This window comes from Pleurodeles waltl, chromosome 7 (genome assembly GCF_031143425.1).
Source record: "Pleurodeles waltl isolate 20211129_DDA chromosome 7, aPleWal1.hap1.20221129, whole genome shotgun sequence".
Taxonomy (NCBI): domain Eukaryota; kingdom Metazoa; phylum Chordata; class Amphibia; order Caudata; family Salamandridae; genus Pleurodeles; species Pleurodeles waltl.
The window spans coordinates 1,308,463,579-1,308,489,880 of record NC_090446.1 but is presented as its reverse complement, the minus strand read 5'-3'; the positions used below and the strand labels follow the sequence as shown (position 1 = coordinate 1,308,489,880).

The following is a 26,302-nucleotide window of genomic DNA, read 5'->3' as shown; positions in this document are numbered from 1 at the left end:
GGATACTTGGCAGTGACGTAGGAGATGTACTGGTCAGTCAGGCACCCCATCTGGACATTCAGTGAGTGGAGACTCTACAGATTCCTGTACACTTGTTCATTGGCCCTGGGGGTGGGGGGCTAAGGTAATATTGGTCCAGTCGATGGCTCCAATAACATGAGGTATATGTCCCATTGCACAGAATCCAGCCTTCACAGTGGGTAAATCATCTACTTGGCGGAATGTGATGTAGCTGCACATGTGTTTGAGCAAGGTAGACAAAACCCTTGCAAGCACAATCAAGAACACTGGCTGTGACATCCCTGCAGCCAAGACCCCTGTCACCTGGAAAGAGCCTGTTGCCAAGAAATGGAGCACTGAGAGTACCTGCAGAAAAGGGGGGATTGCTGTGGTGCTACGGATAGCAGGTAGCAGATCAGGCTCCAATTGTGCACACAGCTCTGTGATTGAGGCCCTGTCCAGTTGATAGATGAGTATGATGTGCCGGTCCTCCAGTGTAGCCAAGTCCACAAGGGGTCTGTACACGGGTGCTTGCCTTCTCCTATTCCTCTGCAGTGGTTAGTACCTAAGGGACCCAAATGTAGAAAAGGAGTGTCAACAGGAACCATGAACACATTACAGCAGTGTACACAGAGCATGTTTGTATGTTGGAAACTGTAACTGTGTAGGTGAGTACATCCGACTACAATGATGCACTAATTAATTTGTACATGTGTACCAGCATTAGAAAATGGCACCCGCCTGTCCTGTATTCAGGGACGGTTGGAAGTGACCTCACACCGCTGGCGCTGGCATCATGGTAGAAGGAGGTCCGCACCGCCGTGCAATTACTCATTGGCTAAGATGGCCCTCTATGGAGTATGGGAACCAACGATGATCAACGCTGGTGGTGACGGTGTTCAACACTGCAGACATGACCGCCATTTCCTACTGAAGAGTTCACTTGATTCCTGACTTTCCACAGAACAACATCTCCACTCTGTGTGCCGCTGTGATCTGTGTCTGGAGCCTGACGTGGCTCGTGCTACAGGGTAAGGGGCCAGCCTTCATGTCGGAGGAGTTGGAGTGAATCGTGGACGGGGTCCTACCCCAGTATGGCCAGTTGTATGGGCCTCCAGACCAACAGGCGAGCACCCCATGGGTACGTTGCATGCGACATGACTGCATGTAGATGTGTGTGTGTGTTGGCAAGGTGTCAGGTGGGGGGTATGGCTGGTGGCAGCATCAGAGCAGGGGTATAGGTCATGTGTGTGCCTGATATGGGGAAATGCTTTTTGTGGGCCATATGTGTAACAGCTGGATTGTCAGGTTCATGGTGTATCGCCTTGTGATTTTCCTCTGCAGTTCAGCGCCCATCAGAAGGGATTGTGGCGTGCCATCGCCAAGGACATGAAGACCCTGGGGTCTATAACAAGTGGGACACCCACTGCAGGAAATGGTGCGAGGCCTGAGACGCTGGGTCCGGAAGACCGGGGAGGCCCAGCTGGGGATGGGTGCCCTTCGGAACCTGACCCCCCTGATGGCCTGCATACTGGCGGTGGCCTACCAAGAGCTGAAGGGGTGCTTGAGGGCATCACAGCAGCCACAAGGTGGTGAGTACAGTGTGTATGTCAACCATCTATGTTGCCTGGCATGGGTTTTAGGTGCAGAATACTAGTCAGTGGATGCCCCAATATGCCAGTTCAGATATTGCTGCGTGGTCCAGCACAGAATAATAGGGTGTAAAGCATGTATTAGATAGCTAGGTAGGTGGCTTCCTAAGTCAGGCTGGGCTTAGATGGTCTTAGTTGTTTTGTATCTGGCAGTGTTTGGCTCCTACCTGTTGTGCAATGGTATGCCAGTGTGGTTCATAGTGCCCATTTGCAGTGTGTGACAGTGATCTGTCTGTTATCTGTGCTGTTGATGCTGAGATTTACCCTGGGCTCCCTTTCTCTCTCTCCCCCTTGTCTCCTTTTGTCATCTTGTCCATGTGTGCATTAGCATCATCTGGCGAAGGAGCTGGGGCACCGGCGAGTGAGGGAGCTGCAGCCCATGGGATCCAGGAGGCAGAGTCCACCGATGCCGAGGGGAGCAGTGGAATGGAGGGCAAGGGGAACACCACACCAGGGACAGGAGGTGACACCACTGACTCTGATTCGTCCTCCGATGGGAGCTCCCTACTGGTGGCGGAACCCTCTGGGACCACCCCAGCTACAAGTTCTACCACCACCCCTGTACCAGCACCACCCTCCCAGTAGCCCCCCACTGAATTGCCAGTGCCCCCTCACCCAGGAGGGGGGGCATCTCCTTCGCCCCAGGCACCTCAGGCCCTGCCCCAGTCAGCCCTGCTGCCCTCAGTGAGGAGGCTATTGACCTCCTGAGATCCATCTCTATAGGGCAGTCAACCATTGTGAATGCCATCCAGGGGCTTGCATCCCAGATGCAGCAATACAATGCCTTACTGGAGGGCATCCACAGTGGGTTGGCGGCCCTACAGAGATCGTTTCAGGCTCTGTCCTCTTCACTGAGGGCAGTCAGTGTCCCTGTTTCATCCGTCCCCCCTCCAACTACCACTACCCAGTCCAAGTCTCCTCACCCCCAACCCATCCCACGCACACATTCAAACAAGCATGCACCAAAAACAAAACACAAGACTCGCACAGACAAACACAAGCAGCACACTTCAGTTCACAAGCACTCACACAGCCAACAGACAGATACACACATCATCCACTGCCTCCACTGTCCCACCTCCTAATCCTCCCTGACAGTCACATCAGCACTCACACCTGCATGCACTGCATCAACAGTTCCAGCTTTTTCCACAGTCACCACAACAGTGGACCCGCAGACATGCACCCCACACACCACATGCGGTCATCACCACCACCTCATTCAGCACACCCACCTCACTTGCAGATACCACCACAACATCCATCCACACGTCATTTTTGTCCTCCCCCACCATGTCTGCCCCTCCAGTAACACACACACGCTTGCACTCAGACCCACAACAGCTATCCACCTCACATACGCACCCTGTCCATGCACCTGCACCAAGTCCAGCACACTTCCTCCTCCTACAACCACTTCTTCTACCTCCACTCCCATCCCTCCTCCCACATCCTGCCCCACTGGCCCTAAGAAGCTTTTCCTTGCCTGCCTTGACCTCTTCCCTGCCCCTGTCCATAAAAGGAAGGTCACACCACACCAGGCCAGTACCTCAAGCACTCAGTCCGACACAGCTCCACCCCCAAAGTCTCCAGCTGCTACTAAGGGGCACATGAGAGAGAAGACAGACCCACGCAGCATGGACTCTCCTCCCCCTCCAAACAGAGGGCTAAAGTGCTGCCTCCTCCCACAGAGACTGGCAAGACCATGGGACCACCTCCAAAACCCAGGGCCAAGGAGGCCCCAAAGAAGTCCCTGCCCAAGGAGGGCCCCCAAAAAACAAAGGCCAAGGAGGCCCCACAGAAATCTAAGGCCAAGGAGGCCCCCCAGACATCCAAGGCCAAGGAGGCCCCCCAGACATCCAAGGCCAAGGAGGCTCTCCAGAAATCAAAGGCCAAGAAGGCCCCCCAGAAATCAAAGGCCAAGGAGGCACCCCCAGACATCCAAGGCCAAGGAGACCCTCCAGAAATCAAAGGCCAAGGAGGCCCCACAGAAATCAAAGGCCAAGGAGGCCCCACAGATATCCAAGGCCAAGGAGGCCTTCCAGAGATCAAAGGCTAAGGAGGCCCCCCAGAAATCCCTGGACAAGGAGGCCCCCAGAAGTCCTTGGACAAGGAGGCCCCCCAGAAATCCTTGGACAAGGAGGCCCCCCAGAAATCCCTGGACAAAGAGGCCCACAACATTGGGCAGCATTCGGAACCAGAGGCCAAGGGGCACCATCAATATCCAGTGGGCAGCAAGCCCCATCCTCATCCTGTGGGCAGGAAGCCCCCTCTATAACTAGTGGGCAGACAACCCCCTCCTCATCCTGTGGGTAGGAAGCCCCCTCCAGAACCAGTGGGCAGCCAGCCCCCTCCTCAACCCGTGGGCAGCCAGCCCCCTCCTCATCCTGTGGGCAGGAAGCCCCCTCCAGAACCAGTGGGCAGCCATCCCCCTCCTCAACCTGTGGGCAGGAAGACCCCTCCAGAACAAGTGGGCAGCCACCCCCCTCCTCACCCTGCGGGCAGGAAGCCCCCTTCAGAACCAGTGGGCAGCCAGCACCTTCCTCAACAGGTGGGCAGCCAGCCCCCTCCTCATCCTGTGGGCAGGAAGCCCCCTCCAGGACCAGTGGGCAGCCAGCCCCCTAATCAACCTGTGGGCAGAAAGCCCCCTCCAGAACCAGTGGGCAGCCAGCTCCCTCCTCATCCTATGGGCAGGAAGCCCCCTCCAGAACCAGTGGGCAGCCAGCCCCCTCCTCATCCTATGGGCAGGAAGACCCCTCCAGAACCCCTCCTCAACCTTGTTGCCACCCCCACCCACCTCACCCCGCCCCCTGAGATGTCAGCCCATTTCCATCATAATGCCCCTGAACAGTGGAGTCCTGGTGTTGTCAGGAGTCAATTTGGAGCTTGGACTTTGCCCTGTGGGCATTAGTGACTTTGGACTGGCCTTTGGGCCTGCATTTATTTATTTCTGCAGTTGTGCACGTTTTTGCATTTTACATATTAATACAAAAGGAATACAGTGGTTGGAACTGTGTATGTGTCCTGTTTTTATTTACTCCAGGGTTCTGTTACTGTTTATTCCTGTGCATGTGTTTCTGTGTGTGCGTTGTACGTGTGTGTGTCACTCCCCCCCCTCGCTCTCCCACCCTTGTGTGCTAGGCGGCTGTACTCACCGTCGTCATCTTCGTCGGCGTTGGTGCTCCAGGACAGATATGGCATGATGCAGAATCGGGAATACTTGCCTTTCAGGTTCCATGGCAGCCGCGGACTCCTGTGTATCCTTGGAGGTGAGTGGCTCCTTTTAAATGATGTGTTTCCGCCAGGCTTTTGGTGTCATTGCTACCGCTCCAGAAATCGTGGTGGTGTGCTATGTAATTACATGGTGGGCAGATTCTTGTCTTCTGCCTACCTGTAGGTGGCTAACGCCGTGTTCGGTGTTCGTACCGTGCTGGCAGTTGGTGTGGTACATTGGCTGTCTATGGGAGGGATCACCACAATGGTCATAATTTGGCGCTCATGACCGCCAGCCTGTTGGCGGTGATACCGCCACGCAGTCAGAATACCACTAGGGTCATAATGACCAACTATATTATTTAGACCACATTTTGTCTTTGTTCTGTGTTTTAATGTGAAATATAGCTTATTGCTCTTTTTGCACTATATAAGAAGAAATGAGGTAGTTTAGCAGTCTATACTACTGTACTTTATCGAACTAACTGGAAAGTTCTGCAGTACTTATTGAAATAAAAATTTATAGATATTTTCGACAAAAAAAAAAAAAAAATTAAATGACATTGCATTGTCTGAATTTCAGTCTTACTTAAAGATCCTCAATCAAGAAATAGAAAATAATATTAGTAAATGAATGAATGTTTATTGTTTAGTTAATTAAAACCATAGCAGTATCACATTAAGAAAATAAAATTATATATATATAAATATATATATATATATATATATATATATATATATATATATATATATATATATATATAAATTCAAGTAACAAGCTGACAAACCAGTCCGCTCCAACTTTTGAATAAATGAATTAAAATGACTAAGCCATTAATAATACCCACAGGGGGTGAAACAAGGATATGTGATTGTCCAGCTCAGCTTGCTAGAGCATGTTATAGTGGAACTGAACGCTCTCAATGACAAAACAACACGCTGCCCCCTGCTGAAATGTTAGGCTTAACCATCGGGGTTCTTAACACACCTGGACTTAATTTTGTGGATGACCCCAAAGTAGTTCACTATCAGAGTCTGAAAAACAATATCAGAGTGGGGCTCTGCAGTATAGGGTCGTAATCGGTCTTCAAGCAAGCTGGCAAATTTGCTGCACCTTGAAAGGGATCTTGTATCTACACGAGAAAGGCACAGAGGTTAGGCCACCAGGAAGGAGCAATTTCCCCTCTGTAAATATAATGGTTTCAAGAGGAATCTCCTGTGAGCATGGAACGTGGTGCAGCAGCACAAGAGATGTAACCAGGATTTGATCTTGTGGTTGCAAAGTCTACAGTTCCTCTCCTCGTCCGTTGGACCCAAGAGTTAAAATCCCCCACTTAAAGACCCAAGAGTCGCATGAATAGAATATTTCTGCGAGTTCATCGGTTTAAGGCTTCTAGAAGACATGGTTGTGGCTTCCACTCAAGAAAAGCTCGGGGGTGTAACAGGGTTAAAGACTTTAAAGTGCGGAAGTCCAGTGAATATGTAATTGAAGTCAAGTGCCTATTGATGGCCTGCATTTTTCCATGCTAAGTAGAGAATATCCTCAGAACTCAGTTCAGGGCATTTTAATTGAAGAGATGTTAACGCCCTTTGAACTTGCCAGTACCAGGGATTCCCTGGTGTCTCAAAAGTCTCTTTAGACAAGCTTTTAAAGTATTTGGTGTAGCTTTAAGAACCCTTATGTAAAATTTGAGGGTATCAGTCTCACATACAGTATAAGCAACTGTATTGGGAGGGCAAATTCCAAGTGTAGTCTGTACCTCCTTAGGTGTCTGGGCAGATTAAATACCCTCTTGTAGGCTGTACATTGGATGTTCTCTAAAGTAGTGGGACATGCCTCTGGGAAAGCCAGTTGCCCATAGTGTACTGCCAGGAGGAGTGCGGCCTTCATGACCTTTAATATGGGTGCAGCCAAAGCACTGTACAGGATCTTGTTAAGACCCATCAGGGACTATTTAATAGCTCCAGCTTTTTTTTAGGGCATAAAAATGGGCCTTAGCATTGGGGGTCTTGCGGAACCATACACCCAATTAACTGTATTTCATTGTGTGTTAATGGTCGCAGCCCCAATACGCCAAGTTTGGAGAGTTTTTCTTTTTGTAGCGGCCAAAGATAAGGACTTGGGTTTTATCCGGATTTATGGTAAAGAAGTTTGCATCGTTATTTTCACTGAGTATATTTAAGGCCCGTTGGAGACCTGCTTTTGAGTGGTCCAATTTGAAGACGTCATCAGCATATTGTAAGATATGGAGTTTTGAGTGGCCAAGCGATCGAGGTATCAGGCTTCTGCTCTCCAAAATTGTGTCCCGGTCGGTGGTGTATAGATTAAATAGTAGAGGTGCGAATACACACCCCTGCTTCGGTCCGACCTTGGATGGAATTTTTGAGGTTAATGTGTTGGAGCCTGTTCTCACACGAACCCAGGTATTGGAGTACAGCGAGATGATAGCGCTAAGTAGTTGCAGTGGTAGCTCCCATGCATTTAGTTTCCTCCATAGCAATTGCGATCTACCTTATCAAATGTGTCGCTGTAATCGATAAAACAACATAAGAGAGGAGGCTGACTTTTTTGGGGTGCTCGATGACTAATCATGGCAAGGGCTGTGATATTGTCCATTGTTGATGCCGCTGCGCAAAACCCAGTTTAGAAAAAAGGCAAGATGTGATTTGCCGCAGCCCAATCCTCTAGCCGCTTGAGTAAGGTACTGGTGTAGGCCTTGGCCTCTAAATTCAAGAGGGCTTTAAGCCAGCAGTTAGATGGCATTGTCCAATCACCTGTTTTGAAAACTGGGCACATGATGGAGCCTCTCCAGGAGTCCGGAGTCTGCACAGCCCAGTAGGCTCAGTTAAAAGGGGCTGTTAACACCTTTGCCCAGTCCTCCAGAGTGCATTTGAATATGCTAGCTTGGAGCCCATTAGGGCCTGGCATTCCATCATTTTTCATGGCTTTTAGAAGTTTGCAGACGTTCGCCTCAGAGACCAGGGCTTGACTGTCCCCAGACAATCGATCTTCTGAGTCCCAAACTGGGACTTCGCTTGAATCTTTTGTTGAGCTGTTATATAAGGCACTAGCATGTCAGACCGAGGCTTCTTCTGGGTCCGCGTTGTGCCTATTATGAATGGTGGAGATTCCACAAGAATTCCTAAGAATGTTAAAATAGTTCCAAAAGTGTAGCATTTGATTAATTTTTACCCATTCATTTTGCTCAAAGTTTTTCTTTTCATCCCAGATTGTTTGTTGTATATTGTACGCAAGTTACTGATGGACTTCACAGACTTTGCGGTGTGATTTAACTTGTGAGCATTGGGTGCCCTTCTATGAGCTCTTCGGACCGAAATGCTGGCTCTGTTATGTAGCTGTCAGTGTGGCTCCTTCGCAACTTACTTGGGACAATGCTGGGAGGTGCCAGATCCCAACAGGGACATTCTTAGCTTGTGAATATTAGTTCAGAAATTGAACATAATATTCCATCTAATAATAATACTTTTACTTCAAAGATGGCTGACCCACTTGGACAACCAATTATTGACAAATAAGCTATGGTTGCCATGGACAAGGTTCTAAATTCAATGGTCCAAGCTTAGAAACAAATTTTGAAAATAACATACTAAAATATATATAAAATGGCATACTAAAATATATATCTATATATATTTATATATAGAGAGAGAGGTAATCAAATTAAATGACCATCATGTTGCTTGGGAGTGTAGCAGAGCACCAGCCTTTTTTAATTTATTTTAATTTAGGTGTCAATGGGAGGTGACTGCACAGGGTGCTGGGAAAGTGTGGCAGAATGCTAGGCGTTTTTTGTATTTTTGGGTAGGGAACATAGTGCTGAAGGTTACGTTGGAGGACACCTGGGCCCATAGTTATACTTCAGTTGCTCTGAATTTGGGTCATTTTTTTTTAACGCAAATTCAGCGCAAGCCTATCTCCATATTTATATTTTGACGTTAGACATGTCTAATGTCAAAATATAGGAATTTGCACCATTTTTTGGATGTGTGCACCTACCTTGCATCAATGAGATGCAATATAGGTGTTCCCATCTAAAAAATTGTGCTATCCCCATAACCCCATATTTATCCCCTGTGCTAAAATGACGCACAGGTGGGAGGAGGGACTTAATCTTTGCACCATTATTTAACTCCTGGGTCAGACCAGACGTTAGGGGGCCTGTGGACCCATTTCCATGGTTAAACACCATGTAATGGTGCCCTCCCCAATTCCCAGGAACACCCCACCCCCACAAGAGGACCCCATCCCTGGTAAGAAGGGTAAGTATTTGTTTTTTTTTTTTTTGCAATCAGGGGCCCGAACTTGGGGCGCCCTGCATGGCACAGGGTGCAATGGCCATTCCCAGGAGACACTTGTCCCCTGTGCTGGCCATTGGGGTGGTGGGCAAGGTTCCTGTCTTTCCTAAGACAGGAGTCATGTGTTTTTGGTGGTTGTACGCCAGGAAATGGAGGTAATATGGTTAGAGGCATTTTTTGCCTCTAATTAGGCTAGCATCATTTTTTGATGTACACCCCCCTCCTTCCCTACCGCCACCCCCACCTGGCTAGTGTCTTCTTTTAAGACACGAGCCCAAGTTTAGCGCCGGCTTGTGCCATTCCTTTAATATGGCGCCCGTCTGGTGCTGTGGAATGTCGCAAGCGGCACTATACTTTTTTCAGCAAAACTGCATTTGCGCAGTTTTGCGGTAAAAAGAATAAATCTGGGCCCCGGTATTTTGGTATTTGAGCGGGGAGGAGCTAAATGACAGGAGGGTAGTGGTAGTGGGGTAGTGGTAGTGAGTAGCAGAGTGCTGGTCAAAGGATCAGTTGAGAAGGGAAGGAGACTCAAAGAAGAGAGAACATGCACAATTTCGAAATGTAGAAACGTAGCTGGCTGATAACATGGAATTTTCAAACGTGGGTTTCTAAATGTCATCATAGGTAGCTAATGGTCTGTTTGATGCCACTTAGAACCCCTCCGTGAAAAACAGCCCCGTTATTGCCACTGACAAATCTGTAATTTTACATCCTGCTGCACTTTGCGCAACTAGGTATGTCCTCTACTGTCCCAGTATTGATCCATTGCACTGCACAATTTTCCTGTAACGTATCTGCCATTCTCTACATATATTGTCCAAGTGTATTTCCAGTTACCATAAGTCTCTGCTTTGTTCGTTTCCTTTTACTTCTATCTCGGTTCATGAAAGAGAGACTTTCACTAACTGAGACTGGACGTAACCTATGGTTGCTTCCTCCCTCTGATGTCATATCCTGTTTCAGTCATATGAAACCCTCGCCTATGCAATAACCCATTATATTAATTCGTCGTGACTATTTTGTGTGGAGTAAACGATAACAAGAGGCCCTTTAAGATCAGTCTGAGATGCCGAAAAATCTAGAATATATCTAAAAAATAAATAAGGACAGCTGTGGAGGCGCATCATAGAGCTAGGGAGTCTGAAGGGTCGCAAATTAAGTGCCATCATCGCAGAGTATACAATGATCTTCCCCCTTTCTCTTCGTGTATTTATTAATTTACTGCACAGGTAATGAGCAGTTCATCGGATGATTCTGTACATATCAGGAAACCCATATTACATAAGGCCTAAACAAGCTGAATGGTAGACTGATAGAATCTTTAGTTAAAGATATAAACTGAGGCACGCATTTACCTCTCTAATTTTCTACACAATGGCTGATGATTTTCTCTTCCTGGCCCCCTTTGACCTTGTCCTGCAGCCATCTTTTCCATTTTCATCCAGTCACCCCTGCTACTGTAATACACCGACAACAGGAGAGAAGCTCGCATGCTGACGAGACCTTCTTGTGGAAAGGTGGTTAAGAGACTGAATGGCCACCAGACTGACTCACTCAAAATTAGATAGTTCTTTATACTACAGGAAACTCTGTATTCAAATGGCAAGTGCTTTCAGTAACTAGGGTCCAGATGTAGGTAGCATTTTGCATGGTGCAATCTGCGAAAATCATAGTTTGCGCCATGCAAAATGCGCATTGCGATGCTCAATCACATTTTGCGAGTCTGTACCGACTCGCAAAATGTGAATGCGACTCGCAATTATGATGGGGTGTCCCCTTCCTATTTGAGACTCGCACTGCGATGCTAAATTGCTTTGTGACAGCGAACGCGGTCGCAAAGCAATTCGCAGTTACCACCAGTGTCACACTGGTGGTAACCCATTCGCAAAAGGGAAGGGGTCCCAATGGGACCCCTTCCCCTTTGTGAATGTTGCCAAAAATATTTTTTCAGAGCAGGCAGTGGTTCCGTTTTTTTTTTTTTGTATTGCAACTCGTTTTCCTTTAAGGAAAACGGGCTGCAATACAAAAAAAAACTGCTTTATTTAAAAAGCAGTCACGGACATGGAAGTCTGCTGTCTCCAGCAGGCCACCATCCCTGTGAGTGCAGGGAATCGCTATGGGGTCGCAAAATGCAACCCACCTCATTAATATTAATGAGGTGGGTCTTTGCGACCCCATAGCGATTCGCAGACGGTGTCTGAGACACCATTCTGCATCCAAATTTGCGATTCAGAAATTGCAAGTCGCACCGACTCACAATTTCCGAATCGCAAATTCTGAAATTGCTACATCTGGCCCTAGGCTCCATAACAAGCAATTGGCACAGTTATTACCCGTTTGTGTGTATAACAATGCTGAAGAAACACAGACTACGCCATACATTCTAGAAAGCTTTCTATTACCAAATGAGCTAAGTATATTTCACTCATGTCGGAACAGAGATTCTCTGTAGATTCATTGTCATTATCAACTATCAGTAAAGTTGGCAGTATTTAAAAAAAGCATGAACCAGAGGCAGCAGGCGCTATATGAAACTGAGCTCAGAAAGCTTGGAGGGATGTCTTCCGAGCTGCGAGATGGGACATGGACTTTTTATGTTGTGAGTTTGTAGTGTTCTTTGAAGAGGAGTGTCCGCAGCTCTTTTTTTAAATTGTCGGACAGTTGGAGCTGGTCTGCTCGCAATGGAGTGCTGTAGACAGAGAAAGTCTTTATCCTGATGTTTCTTTTTAGGGTCGAGCCTGCGAGTGCATGCGCTAGTGCATGCGTCTTGCTTGTGAGACTCTGGTGTGTACAGTAAAGGGCTTGGAGCCTGCTTGTCGCTTGCCATTTGTTGGCTTGCATGACACTCTTCTTTACAGTCTCGTAATTATTCCACCTCAGGTCTGGCATCATTTCTGTTCCTCTCTGTGGCGCAGGGACCAAGGACTGATTGATTCAACTCAATCAGTGCCCTTCCACTGCTCCTGACATGATTGAGATACACTTTTGTTCTTTTTAACTTCTAGTGCCCTGCAAAAAGGCTTGTGACTGACAAAAACATGCCCAGCAGGACAGAGTAAGTTGCAAACTTTTTTTTTTTATAGCTGTCTTTTTTTTTTTGCCAACTCGTCTTTTCTCACTGTCCACTTATGTTTTATTTTGTTTGTGCTCACAGGCTCTCTTATCAAAAGATTATCTTGTTCAAAATATTGCAATGTGGCGTTGTGTCTTTATTATGTGTAATTTATTAAATGATCCTTTAACACATAACCATGCAGTACACCCCAATCCATCTCACTACAATTCGTCCCACTACAATCCACCCCACTTTACCCCCACACCAATCCACCCTACTCCAATCAAAACCACTCACCCCAATCCAGTCCAACTCACACCACTCCAACCCTCCCAACCCACTCCATTCTAATCTGCCCCACTCCAATTCGCCCAACTGTAATCCCAAACAATCTGCCCAATTCCAATTCAAAACAATCTGCTCCACTCCAACCTAGAACAATCTGCCCCACCCCAATCCAAAACAATCTGCTTCACTCTAATCTGCCTCACTCCAACCCACCCCACATCAACCCAATCCACCCCATTCCAATTCACCCTAATACAACTTTCCCCAATCCAATCCAAAACAATCTGCCCCATTTCAATCCAAAACAACCCACCCCCTCCAACCTGCACCACTCAGCCCTGCCCCACTCAAATCCCAAACAACCCACTCCAATCTAAAACATACTGTCCCACTCTAAGCCAATTCACCTCCCCTCACCCCAATCCTATCCACCCACTCAAACCCAATTCACCCCACTCCAATCTACCACAATCCACCCCACTACAATCCAGTCCACCCAACACCAATCCAGTCCACTCCAATTTAGCCCAGTACAATCTACCCCACTTCATTCCAATACACCTCACCCCAACCCAATCCACCCTACTGCAATCCAATGCACCTCAATCCACTCCAGTCCAATCCACCCTACTCCAGTCCAGTCCACCCTACTCCAGTCCAGTCCACTTTACTCCAGTCCGATCCGCCCCAGCCCACCCCACTCCAGTCCGTCCCACCCAATTCCAACCCACCCTACACCAATCTAACCCACCTTACTCCAATCTAACACACTCCAATCCAGCCGACCCCACTCCACACCATCCCATCCTATCCCACCCACTCCAATCAAACCCATCCTATTACAATTCAATCCACTCCAGTCTGATTCAATCCACTAGAATTCACCCCACCCCAATCCAACCCACCCTACTTCATCCAATCCACCCTGCTCCAATCTAACCCACCCTACTCCAATCCAACCCACCCCACTCCAGTCCATCCCACCTCACTCCAATCAAACCCACCCTACTCCAATCCAATCCACCTTACTCCAGTCCAATACACCCACACCACCCCACTCTAAACCACCTTAATCTACCCCCACTTTAATCCAGTCCACCCCTCTCCAATAAATCCACTCCACACCAATTGATTCCAATTTACCCCACACCAATCCAATCCACCCCACTCCTTCCAATCCACCACAGTTCACTTGACTCCAATCCACCCCACCTTACTCCACTCCAATCCATCCCAACCCAATCCACCCCACCAAATCCAATCTGTCCCAATACAATCCACCCCTAGTCTACCCCACTCAATCCAATCCACCCCACTCCAATCCACTCTCTCCACACTACCCCAATATGATCCACCCCAATCCAATCCACCCAAATCCAGTCCACCCCACTCCAATCTACCCAACACCGATCCAATCTGCCTCACCTCAATGTAATCAACCTCAGTCCAATCCACCCCACCCCAATCCAACCCACCCCACCCCAATCAAGGCTACCCCCTCTAGTCCACCTCACCCCACCCCACCCCATTTCTGTCCCCAATCAACCCCAATACAATCCACCCTAGTCCACTCCACTCAGTCCAATCCACCTTACTCCAATCCACTCTCTACATACCACAACAATCCAATCCACCCCAATCCAATCCACCCCAATCCACATCCACCCCACTCCAATCCACCCCATGCCATTCTAATCCACCTAATGTCAATGCAATCCACTCCATACAATCCACCCATTCCACCCCAATCCATCTCACTCCAATCCACTCTCTCCCAACCACCCAAGTATAATCCACCCCAATCCAGTCCACCCTACTCCAATCCACCCACCCCACCACTCCAATCCAATCAACCCCACTCTACCCTAATCTAGCCCACTACATCTCAGTTCGATCCACTGCACACCAACTCAATCCAGCCAGCCTAACCCACTCCAATCCACCCCACCCCACCTCCCCCCAATCCAATCCAATGCAAGCCACCCCATCCCAATTCAGTCCACCCCACTCCACTCCAATCCAATTCATCCACCCCACTGCACTCCAGTCCATCCCAATCCAATTCAACCCAACCCAATCCAACACACCGAACCCATTTAAGTTCACCACACTTCAATCCTCCCCACCAAGTCCACTCTACTCAATTTCCTCCAATACACCACACTCTACTCCAATGCATCCACTGTGTCCCAAATCAATTCACCCCACCACAATCCATCCAGCCTGCCCCACTCTAACCCATCCAGCCCACCCCACTCCGTCCACCCCACCCAACTCCAATCCAATCCATCCCATTCAAATACAATCCACTCCAATCCATTACACTCCAATCCATCCACCCCATTCCAATCTAGTGAATCCAACCCACCCCACTCCAATCCACTCTAATATAATCCATCCCACTGCACCCCACTCCAATCCAATCCACCCCACCCATATCACTCCAGTCCAAACCAACCACACCAATGTTAATCCACCCCACTCCAATCCAATCCATCCCACATCAATTCCCCCACCAAACTCAATCCAACCCACTCAACTCCTATCCAATCCACCCCACTCTACGCCTATCCAATTCACCCCACTACCTAAACCCATTCCAATCCACTCCACCTTATTCCACCCCACTCTACTTCACTCTACGACACTCTCTGCCACTGAACTATAGTTCCTTGTACTCAGCCCTATGACACTCTTTTCCTGCTCCACTCTGACTCTCCACGTCACTAACTTTTAGCCATGCTGAACAGCAGCCACAACGGTGTACAACATGGCATTAAACATTGCCAAAGCCAATAGCTCTTGTATAGGCGAGACTGATTAGCTTTGGCAAATCTTGTTTACACTTTTGTCCCAAGCCCGGCAGTGTCTTGAGGGCTGCTGCTGCGCCATGTGCCACCAGAAGTGGTGAGATAGAAGGTTTCTCCATGTGATTGCTTTATGGATGACGCAGCTGGTTTTGAAGGTGGTGCAGACTAGTTAGCAGAGCCAGTGGAGTTAGGGTTAGAGTGTAGGGTATGGTTGAATTTCGCTCTTAATGTGACATGCTGCTTCATGTAGATTGCTCGTACGAGAGAGGAGTGTGTTGTCTGGGGACTTTGGCATACGGTGTTTCATAACATAACAATAACACATCCCATACTCCCCGACTGCTCTGGAATCTCTAGAGACCTCAGTGAGGCAAGAGTGGTAAACCTGCGGCCTGTCCACCACCATTCCATTGGAATAGAAATACCATGAAAGCACAGAATCAGGGTTGGTCAGAGTACTGGTCAGTATCCGTGATTTTACTGCTTGATGTCAATGCAGTGAAAAATAACACTTGTTGTTTCTGCTATGACGTCAGAGGAATGAATAATTGGGTTTCAGGTCCGGTGGCCAGCGTCGTGGCTGTCAGTGGCGGCAACACAAACCAACAAGGTTATCTGTTTTCCTGCTGCTGAATCATTCCATAATTGACGATTCCACTCATTGCACAGGGGCGTGGCGCGGGGGGTTGAGGGCGAAGCCTCCCCTCAAGGGGACCCCAACACTTCAAGCCGTTATGCAGGGGCTCCATCATTTTGCGTTACTCCACTGTTTCCCTACTGTAATGCTTGCTGGCAGGTGGGATTTAAATGGAACATTGCAATGTATTATAGTCAGTGCAAATGAGCCCGTGTCCACATCACAGAACTAGGCAACAGAAACTGCACAGCATGATGTGATCTTAGAAGGCGCTGAAAGAGATGGCGCTTTATCCTAGGAGGGTTCGACTTCACTTCCGTAGGTATTATGGAAATCTCGGCAACTTGGTACCAGTTACAAAACTTTTCATGAAATGTGCAAGTTATTTTTAAACTAACACAATATTTGAATTCGCAAAGGTAGTTTTTGCAGAAGAAAATATCCCTAAACTAGCTATTCGAAGGTTGATTTTAAGCAAAATAAATGTAACATCCTTAGGAGGTTTTTTTTTCTTATTTTTCTTGGAAGAGATCTACAAATACACTTTTTTGCAGTAGAATGTTCCCACAAACATGAAACGATTTGACATGAGGTAAACAACAAAGAAACTGAAAATTTCTAATAAATTCACGAATATCATTTGTACACCTTAATTGCATCCTCAGCATAAGGAATGATGGAAAAGAGATCACACCTGCTCTATATTCTGAGAGAAACGAGTGTCCCTTCCAACGATAGGCCACGATAGGGCCTGGTGTTGTAATGGTAAAATCTGCACCACAGGTTCATGTCACAGACGAGCTACCTCTGGCGAAAAGAAGAAATAAGGCATGCCTATGTAAATGTATGTCTCCTCTCCCAGACATGGTCGGTGCTCCAGCGCCTTTTCATGCCCCTGGTGGGACTACCGATGCAAACTGGCATACACGGAATTAGGAATCTTTCCTCCACAGGCCAGTGAAAGCCAGTATAGCTGGACCAGAGTCAGCCACACACTGTATATTCTTGTTTGAGGGGACTTACATTTTTTGTGCAATAAATATGTTTATGGAGATAACAGGGAAAGACTGCGAAACACGATATATATTCAAAACTGTACATTACATATATAAACAAAATAGTTAACATTTGTTGAAGAAAGTCCAGTATACAGTTATTCAAGAAATATAGACATAGTCATTTTGATCTATATGTGTTAATGTAAGTAAATTGATAAAAGCTGTTAGCAGAGAAGTAGTCAGGGTGAAATCTAGAAGGGGGTCTATATTCTTTGTTTAAGTATGGCCTGGTGATTGGGAGACCGTTTTTTACTTCTATGCTTCAAGCTCTTTTTTTTAAAAAATCATCAAACACCTGTTTTGCCCTTTTTGGGTCTGGCAGTCTTGGGCTTCTTCAAGGCTTCAAGACAGTGGTTGACAGTCCATCAGGGTCAGACTGGGACAGAAAATAGGCCTGGGCTAATGAGATAGCTGAAAAAGTGGCCCACATTTGCAAATAGGTCAGTTTTGAACTTGTAAGGACAAGTTGCATTAGTGTTTTGAGACTGCATGCATTTATGCTTACTACAGGCAATGTTTGTGGTAATACCTGAGAAATCGACAGTGGAAACTGGCCCACCAGACCATAAAATAGGCCAAAAAACGTCCCATACATTGACCCACCAGGGGCACTGCCGGATTGCCCTGTAGGCCAGTCTGACCCTGTCCATCACTACTGGTCTTCTGTCCAGTACATCTGTCAGTCTTACATGTCTGTGTTGCTGACAGTCTCAATGCGGTCTGGAAGAATAGTGTCACCTGCGGTCTTTGTAATACACCACTGCAGCTGGCAGAGGCTTCTTTCTGTTATTTTGATAGTGCAAGGATGCTGAAGAGAGCTCTGTACTGCCCATCTATGTCCAGCCAACGCAGGCTCTTAATAGGCTGATGCTTCAGCTCATCTAGCATGTGGCTGATTCCTCCTCAGTCCAGGCAGGTGAAGCACTTCAAGCAGAGACTCCCCTCTCCCAACACAGCGCTAAAGCGAGAATGAAGTACCCACCGGCGAGAAACAGTTGCTAATCCAAAAGCGCATTTCCTAGGAGTCTATTGCAATGAGAGAGACCAGACCATTCTGCATTCTGCGCGCTTGCAAGACAAAGTATTGCGTGGACAAAGTTACACACCCTTAGCCCTGTTGTTAGTGCCACTCCGGTGTCTTTTCTCTTCCTTGGATGGGCTGCCCACAAACAAATATCTGTTCCACGCGCACCAGAAGGCCTGTCGACGTGCCCTGGTGCCCTAAATATGCCCCCATCCCGCCTTCCAGAAAGAGTTGGTTGCCACATGTCCCACAAAAATATACCCAGCCCACTCATCCTCATTTCTCTGGTTTTGTGGTACAGTCAGTCTTCCAATAAGTGCCACCATGGAAGGAAAATTCCAAGAATGGGTGGACTACTCAAAACTGCCAGGGGCGACCTGAGATTTCTGGAGGAGGCAGGCCAGCTTGGCCTTACAGTGACAACAAATACCGTAACCTCGTCTGATATGGTACAGACATTATTATCCCTGCCGAAGATGGCCCAAAAAATTAGTCAATTCGGTGGCATGGGGGTGACATTGCCAGCCCTCAATGAAGCGCAATTACTCCTGGCACATTGTATTTAGTGAACTCATATCTAGAAATCATATTCTCTTAAACCATTAACTTATGGTACGAAAACTTTACATTTCGCGTTGTTTTCTTGGAAACTGAACTTATTGCAAGAGATGACGTGTTCAAAGCAGGGTAAAGGGATATCACAAGGACAGTGGTATGGTGACGTCCCAGAGTACATCTATTCGTACTTGTCCAGAAGGATCACTGCGTTGTGCAAACTTTTCACCAGTGCAAGAAATTTCATTGAAACACAACTAAACCACCAAGAGGAATATCTCCTTACCGTTGCTCTGAGATAAATGTTCAGACCGTCCCTGTGACGTCGTCTTCTGTTCAGGCAGGACTCCACTTCTCAAACGCTCCGGAGTCTCTCATGCAGAATGATGTCCTGGCACCTCAAGCCAAGCCCACGTGACGCTTTACTGAGGAGAAGACGGTATCATATCTTTTTTTAATTTCAGCTCCCTCACCATCCACACATTAAGAACAAAAAAACTTTCAAACATGCCTCCTTGTTCCGAATGAAGGACGTTGGAATCTGCCTCTTTACAGCAAAAAAATGGTTCCCAGTAACCAATTCATCTAAAGACAGCAAGCCAAAATGTGTCCATGGCCCTCTACTTCGCTTTACAGAGGCTGCTCAATGAGCCTAAATTTATGCCGATAAACTTGCTCTCACAGGTCTCAGCCGACCTGTGTAAATTTGTAAAAAGTGTAGTTTCAGTCCTTCTGCCAACATCCCACGTGAACAGCTTCCAGTGGCTGGTTCCAAGCTTCTGCCTGCGCAGCAGAGTTGGGTTCCCAGGGTGACCACCCTTCCTCCCATCCAGGCCACCTCCCTCGCTTCCCCTCACCGCCTAGTCATGTCCCATCTAGCCGCCTGAACCTTTGCTTCCTTTTGTTTTCGGCTGCTATCAACCCTTCCCTCTTCCTCCAGCGTCCGAGGGGGTCACTGGGTACGGATATCCCTTCGTCGTCGTTGGCAAAAGGCGAGCTGAGCACTGAGGGCCGGGCAGGAAGGTCCTGACGGCAGGAAATGAGGTCATGTGAGTGGGAAAGTGAGAGAAAGGCCTGTAGATGGCGAGTGAAGACTGGCGGGAGGAAGGGAGTGCTAGAATGGAAGGGTGGAAAGGGTAGAGAGCGGGAAAGGGTGGCAGAGAAAAAGTGAAGTGAAAAAAAGAGAGACACTGGCATAGTTAAATAAAACATGGTCGATGGATGCTAAAGACAGAAATGTATAGATATAAATATGGAGATGTTAAGATTTAGATATCTTTCCAGAATAAAAGTCCCGCTCGGTCAGTGGTAGAGTGCAGTGTGTCCATGATGGCTTTCTAAATGTCCCCCACAAATCCGAAAATGACTTGGTCATTATCTACTATATTGGGTGAAGAGAGGTCAGTCTAAGCGTCTTAATCTTCTCAAAATGGAGTGGGCTCTATCAAACGTGCTCCACTTCTTTGTGCTTACCGAGTCAAGATGCATCTCGATGAAGAGGTGTGTGAGGTCACAATGCATTTAGGGTGGCACTCTTCCTTCGAAAAGCGTGTTTGTTTCTTGAAAAAATAAAAACACGGTGTAGCAATTCACCATGTTTTATACTTCTCCACTTTGAAGAATGGACTGCACACATACAGAATACTTTATCCAGTACAGGCATCTTACCTTGAAAGAGACTGTACCACGGGTCACCAAGAGCCACATTACAGAAGAGCCTGTGGGTGCCACAGGCATTCGCACTCCCTGGCAGATCAATATTTCAGAAGGGACCACAAACACTAGGTGTTCCTTCTGTAATATGGAGTGGGCAGGTGTATGTTTTGCACTCATACAATTTCAAGACTAAATCCATCATTTACATGATGCGTGAGCCTAGGCAAATGATGGAACTCATTTACCCCTGCACCCTTGCCATATTAGCAACACAGGCAGTCAGGAAACAAGTGGCACCGACGAAGACCTATTCTTTAGTTATACAGAAACAAGCAGGCCTCCAGTAGACCCTGGTGCCTCTGAAAGGCCAATAGGGCTGGGCCAGATTCCTCTTGTACAGCGGGACTGATGCTGGCATGAACTCCTTTAGCTATAGTGATAGAAACAGGACAGTACGCCTAATATGTATTGGGGCACTAAAGGTCCAACCATCTGCAGGGGTGTAGGCTCGGGGAGGGGGTTTGGAGCTACATCCCTCTAATGTATATTCTTATAAATAAATAGTTGGGTGCAGGTGCTTTCAGTCGGGTATTGTTAGATATCCGTCGGATATTTTTACATGCGCACAGACAAAAACGCGCACACACAGTGTGAAAGTCCTAAAAAATATTGGCTATTTTACAGAATATCGAGTTCTCTATATTAGAACAATTACCAAACTGCATTCTTTCTCCTTTTTTCACTGCCCCTTAGGCCCCACTCATGCACTCTGCTTATCGTAAACATTATAGGTCTACCTGATTGTCGGAAAATCTGAAGCTCACCCCCAACCTCCTCCCCCCAATCTTACTGACCATCTAGAGTTAATTACTTAAATCCACCTACCCAAGTCTCTTACCTTCAAATCTGTTTTTACTTCTTTTTTTTTTTTCTTTTTTGACTTACAGTCCACGTTTAGGTCTCGGCTACCACAGCTTTATTTGTATGTTGGCAAGACCTATTGTCCCCAGTACATTGGAGACACCGAAAGGGGTCTTTTAGACATGATGGGATGGCTTTGCTGACGATCTCACTTCTCTGCCTCTGATTCAGTGGCTATCCTCCCTGTTCCTGTGTTAGTCTTGTTCAGGAGCATTTCAGTCTCACTCTGATAGCCTTAGGTTATGTGCCCTTCCAATGCTGAAGTCAAACCTTGCACTGCAGGTGGTACGAACTATTTTCACTTCCTGCTTCCCCATCCCACTTTGCTCCAACTTCTGTCGTACCCCACCTAGCGACCTCTTGCCCCTCCCCTACTCCAGGCCCCTTTTGTTTGGATATGAATCGGTTACATTTACTTTTTGTCACTCACTTTGTTATTGGCTGACAGCTGTATTAAAATGTTTTTTGTGGTCCACAAGTCAGGCACCTACAAATGGGTCTGTTTTATTTTTACAAATATCATTGAAAGATGGGCGCTACCAATGCACACATATTTGATGCAGTTACCTAAGCCAAAAATAGCACAGGCAAAACCAAAATGTTTCACAGTAGAGACCTATTGGCTCTGCCAATGCTTGGTCTCTATGTCTCTCACGATTCAAAAGACAACAGTGCCAACACTGTTAACAATGTTGACAAATGTAAATTGGATCTGATGTCCATTGACACTTTCAGAGTAGAGATCACCTGTGAGCTCAGGATAGACTCCTATTATCTGGGGTGAGTGTGACTCATCTGTAAGAGACTGGCACCCTTTTCACGCTTTTCCGTCACATTTTTTTGTTGGTGGAGGCTCCTTAAGTAGCATCCATGTGTCAGACAAGGGTGGTGTGAAGCCGTACGTTCACGTACACTGACTTCAGATGCACCTGGAGCCTTATTATATTAGGGTGACCAGATTTTCAGAACCAAAAACCGGGACATTTTGTAAAAAATAGAAGGAGAACTACAATATTACATCAATGTAGAGGCGAGGCACGACAGCCCCAATCAACATCGGAACACAGAAGAGGCACTATGAAAAGAAATAAAATGTAGTTTGTAAAACCAGCGTCATACCTGCTAATGAAATTGTTTACTTATAACAGCAGCTAAATAGCACAGCTTTAGAACACCTGAATAAGTGCCATACACTGTTTTCAGTCGCCCCCTTTAAAAACCGGGACATAAGCCAAATTTTCCGAAATCTGCCGGAATAGCTGATTAAAAAATCGGGACTGTCCTGACAAATCTGGAACGCATGGCCACCCTATGTAGCGCCCTGGTCTGCACAGCGGCGCGCCTCTAAATGGATGCACCTAGCACAGACCTGGTCAGTGTGTTGTTTTACAATTAATGTGCTTCCCCAAAGGCAGCCACAAACATGCGCCTGTCCTATGGGTAGGGCATTAGTGAAACGCAGACCGGTTGTTTGAGGCAGTCAGTTCCTCTTTCACTGTGCAGATAGCAACGTGGCTAGCTCTTCAAGAGCGGTCAGAGATGCCCCAGCAGTCAGGTGCAGGTGTGCAACTGTATGTGCCTGCAGGAGGATGTCCGAGTGGGGTCCATCAACCCAACTTTTTCTGCCTCTTTACGGGTGTGCCCACGGAAAGCAGAGGATTGGTTGCCTCCTCTTTGTGACGTGCAATCAGTGTGCCCCCACTCTTTCTCGCTCTGCACCCGCATCTGTAAAACGGCGTAGGTGCAGAGTGTAAACTGTTCCCTCATTTGCATCAGGCCCCATACACACACAAAAGAGGGAATGCCCCCCCCAAAGGATCACACCAGCGCTCCATGTTTGCCGCTGCAATCCGCACAACAGAAGGGGCCTAGAAGAACAAGTTACTTACCTTCAGTAACACCTTTTCTGGTGGATACAATAGCTACCTGTGGATTCCTCACCTAAAGAATTTTCCCCCACGCGCCAGCATCCGACGGAAATTTTCTTCTAGCTCTGCGCGTCGACGATGACGTCACAATTGCCAGTCTCCCACGCGACGCCGTATGACGTCATCCAGGCAATAAGATGTCCTCGTCGGCGTGCAGATGTCAGTTATCACCATTTTTTACGTGCCTTTGAGGCGAACAGGTGAACATTGATACTACGTATTTGACATGAACACATCAATCAAAACTTATATCCCATCATTTAATTCAACCAATAGAAAAACATAACAAGAAGAAATAAACATCCTATTGTATACAGTTCCACAATATCAAATATACATATATATATCTACATATAAATATATATATATACAATTATATACACATATATAAATAATTGCATCAATATATACATATCAACAACATACAGATGCTCACCCAAGGAAATCTTGGTAAGACCAGCAAGGCTACGGGGAGGAGGGTGGGACCACCATGAGGAATCCACAGGTAGTTATTGTATCCACCAGAAAAGGTGTTACCGAAGGTAAGTAACTTGTTCTTCTGATGGATACAACTACCTGTGGATTCCTCACCTAAAGAATAGAGTCCCAAAGCAGTACCGCACTCGCTGGAGGGTGCCTGAATGGTCAAACCAAGAAATCCTGCAGCACGGACTGTGCAAAGTGGCCATCCCTCCAGACTTCAGAATCCAAACAATAATGTTTAGCAAACGTGTGGAGGGATTCCCAAGTTGCGGCCTTGCAGATGTCAACCACAGTAACACCTCTAGCTAACCCAACAGGAGGTTCCTTATTTGTTAAAGAATAACACAATTTGATGCAAAGAATGACCCACCTGGAAAGCGTTCTCTTGTGGAAAGCCTTGCCTTTACTCTTCTCCACGTATCTGACGAAGAGCTGATCCTCCTGTCTGAACTCTGTCGTCCTGTCGACGAAGAAGCTCAATGCTCTTCTTGGATCTAGTCAGTGTAGCCTCTCTTCCGCCTTTGATGGATGAGGTGGAGGATAGAAGGAGGAAAGTGTGATGGACTGTCCTAAATGAAAGGGTGTAACAACCATCAGTAAGAAAGCCTTGGTCCTTAACACCACCTTGTCCCTATTAAAGGAAGTATATGGGGGTTCCACACTAAGAGCCTGGAGCTCACTCACCCTCCTAGCTGACGTAATGGCAACCAGGAAAAACGTTTTTAAAACTAAAAACCTTAAAGAACATGAATGCATTGGTTGAAACGGTGAATCTATCAGAAATGCTAACCCTAAATTCAGATCCCACTGCGGCATAACGAATGGAGTGGGCAGAAACTTGTTGGTGAGACCCTTAATGAACCTCAAAACTATTGGGGACTTAAACAAGGAGGGTTGGTCTGGAAGACACAGAAAGGGTGACAGCGCGGACAAATAACCCTTAACAGTCGCAACTGCACAGCCCCTCTACGCTAAGGACAGCGCAAATGACAAAATGTCAGATAAGTGGGCACGTAAGGGATCAATTTGATTCTCTCCACACCAAGTCACAAATTTAGCCCACCTGCTTGCATAGATAGATTTGGTGGAGTGTCGCCTGGCCGATAATATAACGTCCACCACTTCTGGTGGGAGAGAAAGAGTACTCAGATTGCCCGTTTAATCTCAGGCATGTAGGTGCAGGCTCTGGAGGTGGGGGTGTAAAACCTGCCCCTGCGACTGCAAGAGGAGGTCTGCCCTGTAAGGTAGACGGAGCGGAGGGCACAGAGAGAGTTGGAGGAGATCTGAGTACCATACCCTTCTTGGCCAATCCGGAGCTATCAAGATAACTTGGGCCCTGTCTTGGAGAGTCTTCCTCAGTACCCGAGGGATTACGGTTATGGGGGGAAACGCATAAAGCAGCTGGCCAAACCAGGACATCTGAAACACGTCCCCCAATGCTCCTTGCACCGGATACTGGAGGCTCAATGCTCCTTGCACCGGATACTGGAGGCTGCAGAACGACAGGCAGTGCACGTTCTCCTGAGTGGCAAACAGGTCTATCCGAGGAAACCCCCACATCTGAAAGATGTAAAGGACCAGGTCTGGAGGAAGACGCCACTCGTGATCGGTCGAGATGTGCCGACTGAGACTGTTCTCACGTACGTTTAAAACTCCAGCCAAATGGTTTGATACCAAGCACATCTGATGGTCCTGTGCCCAGGACCAGAGTCGCAGAGCTTCTCTGCAGAGAAGGTACGAACCCAATCCTCCCTGTTTGTTTATATACCACATCGCTGTAGTGTTGCCTGTCAGGACTTGAACCGAACGACCGCAAAGGGAAGGGAGGAAGGCTTTGAGAGCCAGACGTATCGCCCGCAATTCCAACAGATTGATGTGAAACCTCTGTTCCACTGGAGACCAAAGACCTTTGACCTCCAGGTCCCCCAGATGAGCTCCCCACCCTAGAGTGGAAGCCTCCGTTATCACTGTGGCCACTGGAGGTGGCAGCGAGAACGGCCTTCCTTGAGAAAGGTTGCCGACCGCAGCCCACCATCGAAGATCCACTGCAGCGTCTCTGGAGATCCTTATCGATTCCTCGAGACCCCCTTTGTGTTGGAACCACTGCCTGCGGAGGCACCACTGAAGAGCCCTCATGTGCCAGCGTGCATGAGTGACCAACAGAATGCAAGAAGTGAACAGTCCGAGCAGACGAAGGACCTTGAGGACTGGAACGACCGCTCCATTCTGGAACATTGGAATCAACGCCTGAATGTTCTGAATCCGTTGCTGCGGAGGAAAGGCTCGATTCAATGTTGTGTCTAGTACTGCCCCTATGAACAGGAGGCGTTGAGATGGCTCCAGGTGAGATTTGGGCACGTTCACCGAAAAGCCCAGATCGAGCAACAACTGGGTTGTCAACTGCAGGTGACGCAGCAGGAACTCCGGAGATTTGGCTTTGATCAACCAATCGTCCAGGTAAGGGAATACTGCTATCCCCCTCCTTCTGAGCTCTGCTGCAACCACCGCCATCACCTTCGTGAAGACTCGAGGTGCTGAAGTAAGACCAAACAGAAGGACCGCAAACTGATAGTGTTGCGATTCCACCACAAACCGGAGATACTTCCTGTGTGACTTGAGAATCAGGATATGAAAGTAAGCATCCTGCAAGTTGACAGACACCATCCAATCCCCTTCGTTCAATGCCAAAAGAACCTGTGCTAGGG

General features: G+C 47.5%; 1 protein-coding gene across 1 annotated transcript in view; it reads right to left on the bottom strand.

The window, feature by feature from the left end:
- Positions 1-19,456, bottom strand: part of RASIP1 (Ras interacting protein 1) — a 242,985-nt gene extending 223,529 nt beyond the window's left edge. Inside the window, exon 1 of the mRNA XM_069200627.1 lies at positions 18,896-19,456. The gene's annotated coding sequence lies outside the window, so the exon portion shown is untranslated. The remainder of the gene's footprint in view (positions 1-18,895) is intronic.
- Positions 19,457-26,302: the final 6,846 nt, after the last annotated feature.